This window comes from Petromyzon marinus, chromosome 39, assembly GCF_048934315.1.
Source record: "Petromyzon marinus isolate PM22_M1 ecotype Great Lakes invasive population chromosome 39, UKy_Petmar_22M1.pri1.0, whole genome shotgun sequence".
NCBI lineage: Eukaryota > Metazoa > Chordata > Hyperoartia > Petromyzontiformes > Petromyzontidae > Petromyzon > Petromyzon marinus.
This window is the reverse complement of record NC_133705.1, coordinates 8,561,466-8,567,567: the sequence shown is the minus strand read 5'-3', so window position 1 is coordinate 8,567,567 and position 6,102 is coordinate 8,561,466.

Below are 6,102 nucleotides of genomic sequence, written 5' to 3'. Positions count from 1 at the left end.
TCATCGTGGTGGGAGTAGCGGGGGGGAGGGTGTCTACGCTGCGCCCATCGTAATGCACGGCGCACGCTGTTTATGTTGCTGCATTGCAGCAGAGAACTGGGGTTTGTAGACGGAGAGTGCTTGCACCGTTTTCTCCCGTCAGGACGTCCGACTTGGCTGGATTGCTGCGGTTGTGCCGCGTAGCTCACCGCCTGCATTTTCAGTTTGTCTCCGTGTGTTGTTCGGCACGATGTCCGACGTTTTGCTTGACGCGCTGGTAGCTTCTTTAGCAAATGATTTGAATTGGGTCGCCGCGGTGGCGAGATGTTAACTACCTCGCCTGGTATACAGGAGGTCGTGGATTCGATCCCGACCCGAACGCCTGCTGTATATATGTAGTTTGCATGTCTCTCTCCCCGTGGTCGCGTGGATTTTTGTCCAGGTCCTCCAGGTTTTCGCTCTACAATTAGAATCAACACACGTGTTTAGAGTATTTGGCTGCTATAAATTTACACGTGATAAACCACTTCGTTAAGCTATCATTTGCGGCCAGGTTGCTTCCAAAAAAGAGCTACGTAGCTCAGTGGGGCCTTACCTGGTAATATAAAGAAAAAATGTTTAGCTTCATAGGAAGAAGCCCCTCGTGCGTGGAGCAAAATTGTTGGACATCGTGGTGAGCAACACGCGATACAACTCGAAAACACATCGGAGAGCTGCCTTTTGTCTGGTCCGCATGACATGCTTCCATCTTTCACAGGGGCCCCGTGCCAGATGGTGTCACTGCACAGGGACCCTCATGCCAGAGGGGTCCAGGCTCCGGGCTATGCAGAGAGGTGAACATTTGACAAAAGGGGTCCCATTCCTTTCTTCACAACCATGCTTTTACTTTTTGGTTCTTTCGGTAAAGTCACGTAGAAATAAAATAAATATAATAATAGAATACACAAGCAATCGTCATCAGGTACGAATGAATGAGAAAACAAACCTAGGAAACTTAGAAATATAATGCAATACAACACAGTCGGCTAACAACAGTCACCACCCTACCTGGTTGATTACGTTCTTCCAAAGATTGCTAAATTTGAGAGAGAGACAAAACACAGACACGGAGCCACATAGACTGCCCCCCCTCTCTCTATTTAAGGCCTCGACACAGAGGCGTTGTTTCTCTGTGTGCCTATGTGTGTCTCTCTCTCTCTGTTACTTCCGCTGCCTCCAGAATGACACCCATCAGTTTCACCGTTCGCTCGGACGTCCTCTTGCTTCCACTGACTTCAGCTATATCCGTCCCCAGTTCTTGCGATGCTTGTTTCGGGGTTTTTTACCGCGTGCTGTTTGCCAGCTGGGAGCTACTACGTGCAACTTGCTGGGAACTTCAATTCCTGAATAAGCTACAAGCACGTGAAGCGAAATGTCAGACAAATCAAATCGAACCGGTGACGGCTGGATTGTAAGTCCGGTGTGAGAACCATTACCATGGCAGCATCCCATATTTGTTGTGTATATGCTATTTATAAAAGTAGAGTGTGTTCGGAAGGGGCCCTAATCAACGTTAGTGTTCCACGACAATGACACGTTGGGATCTCGGTGTGCCTCTGTGTTTGGCACTCACCCCGTAGGCGCTAATGAATTCCTGTATTTATAGCCAAAGTGAATTATTCCCATTCGCGTGTCCGTCTTGCAAGTGAGGCCTGGGTGCCTAAGAAATTAATCGTTTTGCTTAAATTAATTTCCATGTAATATCATTGACAGGTCATTTTATTTTGCAATTTTGTAAGCCAAGGCTTAATTTTTTTCATTAAAAAAACTAATTCATTATCTGCTCAGATAACCCTCCGTGTTTTGATTTAAAGCTTTCGTGACTGCAGTAATTCATATTCTTAGTTCTTTCAGTAAAGTCACTTTGAAGGGAAACAACAAAACGTGACTTTACCGAAAGAACTAAGAATATGAACCCTCCGTGTGTCTCACGACGCATTGGGATGCAAAACCAATTTCGTTCATAAAATGATAAAGGCCTCCTTCCCAAGCCGTCACCATCACGCATGGTCTTGCATTGCAAAGAAATAAAATCCATCTAGCATCTACACGCGAGCTAATTTCACTGCTCTTTGGCTGCCACTCCATCCATTGTCTCGACCACCGTCCTTTCTTGAATGCTGCCACAGTTGTTTTAAGTGCCTGCCGCGCCTGGAGATTGAATGGAGCCGGCGACCTCTGGATTGCAAGCCCAGGGTGCGGAGTAATAGTCTTTTTATCCTCGAGAAATCCGATGAGCTATGAAACGCTTTTGTACAGATGTCCTGTAGGAGCGGGGAGGTATCCGCAGTGGAGCCGACTGGTTAAATAAAGAGCGTTAAATAAAGAGCGCAGAAGGGTGGTCAACACATCTACGCCTTTATATAATGAACGAAACAGGTGAACTTCTCCATAAATCTTGCTGTCGCCTGATGAAGCTAGTTGTAATTGCTGGCGAAACGTCGTACTCAGTTTGTAAATGCTGTGCCTTGGCTCTCCAACACACCGGTGCGCTGTACTAGTGACGAATTGGCCACGTTGTTTACGTGACAACCCTTACTAGTTGGCTGTGTCGGGTGGTGGCGGGTTTAACGACACATTTATATATTTACGCGATCTAACCCAAAAACCTCTATTATGGATCATATTGGTCGCGAAAGCCCGCTACGTGTTAAGCCCACGTTTAAACATACTCCTAAAAGGACTGTCTTGAAAAAATAATCTTGAGACTCCGTGAGGCGTATTCCATGATTATTTATGATCATTATTTATTATTATTATTTTATACTGGCTACGGTCAATACACATTTCCCTTTTTAGTTAAGCAACGACACGAACAGTGCTGTCCGGAGCAAATCAAGAGCACCCATTTGTGTGTTGAGTGCACCACAACCTCGTGTATTATTTACAAGTACTTGACCTTATATTGAGAGTCATTAGCACAGCATGCAGCCTCAGCCAGGCGCGCGCGTGCATTCGGAAAATGAGACGGTGACCGCGTTTGCGACGCGTGCGTGTCCATGGAACGGGGGGAAGCGATCTGGAATTGTTCAAGGCAACACGTTCTCCGTTGGAAACTTGCAGAGCACGACGGATGTTCGATTGATGCCGCACTCTTGGTGCTCATCAGCGAGCCACGGACCCGACACTGCACTCACAGAAGGCCTCGCACTGCTCATTAAAGAGCCGTAATTTGTTTGCGCTCATGTGTGACAACTTTAAATGATGCTTTTTTTGTTTCCAGTAACGGCTACTGCGTGGGCAAACACGGCACCTCACACGAAGGTGGATCACGTGAACTGGTTAAAGGCGCAGCCCTGCAATTGCTCGCTCACGCCACTTATGGTGGATAAAAATCTCCACTGATGGGAGCTGCAAGAGCCCCCTCTGGGTTACGTCTTGGAAGAGATGCGAATACCCACACTTTACACCACCGCACGTGACCTGCTGATGGGCTAAACTATGGCGGGTGATTTAAATGTTTACGCAAATTGACGTTAACGTATGTTAATATGGAGTTGCAGAACCGCATCGAGGGAAGGGATCTGGCTGCACTTTGTTTCTCAATATCTGTGAATGGAAGAGGTGGCCAGGGGGCACAGAGATGAGAGCAGACACCGCTGAAATTCCCTGGGTTCGAATCCAGGCGGCCAATTGTGATCAAACCAGGTTCTCAAGGTGTAGTGGGGTTGATGGTCTCAGCCCAGATACCAATGGACCGCACACACAACGACAACAACAAAAACATCACATTAAATTTGGTTTGGCGCTTCATCAATAATTATCACAATCCATGGGCAGATAGCCCATATGTGTCTACTGCACATTTTGTCACTTGTTTCTACTTTCCTCTGTCTTGCGCTTAATTTTGACGAAATTCCACGTCTGAGAAATATCGGGTCGACTGTCATGCAATTGTAGGGGTGCTATGGGGAATAAACACATGGCACAGGAAGGTGTGGTTCACCCACACCTTCGTGGCTACAACAACGTCCGCTAAGGCTCCACCCCCTGTGGGTATAAAGTGCGGGGAGCCAGGGAGCTCGGGGCAGAGTGTTGGGCCCGAGGCTGAAGCAACCGGTGAAGAAAGAAGGCCAGCTAGGTGAGACCCTGGAACTCCTGTGACCGCTGCCCTTTTCAGGGCCGGCACAGCAAGCCAGTGGTGCGGCCCCAGAGCTCCAGAGTCAGAGTCCTTCTAAGGGCTGGTCTGGTCGGCGGGGTGCCGAGATCTGTGCCTAACCAGGGCCGGATCTGATAGCCTCCCTTAGAGCCCTACCAGGAGGAACTGGGAGCCTAGAGCTTAGGCTAGAGAGCCTGGGGTGTGTTCCTGAGTTATACGGGTGGAGGGGCCGCTACCCCTTCTAGTGTAACCCTTGTTAAGGTTTAAATAAATAGTGCTGCTTCTACTCTGCCGTCTCCGTGTCCTGGAACCCACTACACAATGAACATTACTCTCCGCGGCTGAGTGGGCGAGAAAGTGCTAACCCCGAGATGTGTGCAGCAGCGGCCACTGAAAGGTCATTTTGAAAGGCTCTCAGAAGTAGCGGGGGACCGTTCCTCTTAACATGAACGGCGAAGGTTTTGCACGGCTCTGTGAGATGCTCAGCGATACTCGACTGGATTATTCGTCTCACGAGGTGACGACGATAGTACAATTTGGGGGGAAATAATACAGGGTGCGTCAAAAATGTTTTTAACACTTCTGAGAATTTGCAACAATACCACAAGAGAAGATTCCAGGCATGAGTTGACAATGATGGCATCCTCTGGTCTAACACCGTTTTGAGACTAGGCTCAAAAGAAAGCTGTCTGGTGTGGACCAATCGGTTTAAAAGACAATGCCAATATATTATCAGAGTACTTTTTTTGTTTGCATTTGTCTGCCCTCTTGTCTTCACTCCAACCAACTCCACTCCCTGCCCCACCCGTTCCGTATTTATCCTCATTAAACGCCCTAATTAAGCTGGCGTCTTCCCGTTGCCTCCCGCACGCGGCGTCCGCTGCTATCGCCTCAATCTGCAGACTCCGAGGGGCCTACTCCGCGCCTGCATTTGCAGCCAACCAATCACGGCTATGCATCTTAATTGGTCGTCTCTCGCGTTGCTTTCTCTCGCGGCACCTGTTCGCCCTGATGCGACCTCACTGTCCGCGGCTCCTCACACGTGCATGCACGCTGTTTTGCAAAACCCCACGCGCGTTACTCCACTACATATTTACGCAATCTAACCTCCTAGGTAGTCTTTGTTATGGGTATTGCCAATCTAGAAGCGTACAGACTAATCGACGACGTCGACAAAAGCACGTGCCGCGCGCGCGCACGTGCTGGAGTTGATCGGCCATAAGCCCCCCCCCCGCACCCCTCCTCCCGGGCAAGTTTGGACCAATCACGTAACGCGCTCCGCATTTAATCCCCCCCCTACCTCCCCGGCTTGACCAATCACATCCAGGCGTGGCCCCTCGCGCCGTCGAGGCGGTGCACGATTGGACCAAGACCGCATAGGAGCGCGGGGGGGGGGGTAAAGGGGGGGTAAAAGGGGGGTAAAGGGGGAGGAGGGTGATAAAGGGGGGGTTAAAGGGGGGGTAAAAGGGGGGGTAAAAGGGGGGGGGGTAAAAGGGGGGGGGTAAAAGGGGGGGGTAAAAGGGGGGGTAAAAGGGGGGGGTAAAAGGGGGGGTAAAGGGGGGGGTAAAAGGGGGGGGAGGGTGGTAAAGGGGGGGGAGTATTTTCATATAATTTACCAGCTTCACATTCCTTATTGCTGTACAAATACTGGAGGACCTTTGCTATTGATGCCCCAGGGTCTGGAATGCTATTGCCAATACACTGCAACTTGGATCACTACCTATGAGATCTGCACTCAAAACTGCTCTAGAGGAGTTGTACACCCCTAGCTGCCACTGCTATTCAGTGGATTAATATCAAATGTTTCGCTCCGGATGACCGCTGCAAAGTATGATATTGTGTTTTGATTTAGTGTGCTGATCTATAAAGGTGCATTGACAAATTTTTGATACTCCGACTGATGCTCCTGCTGTTGTGGAGTGACTCATGCAGCCAGCTATGGCTACAGGGTTTTGTGGTACATGTTGTTTAATGTCGTTTATTGT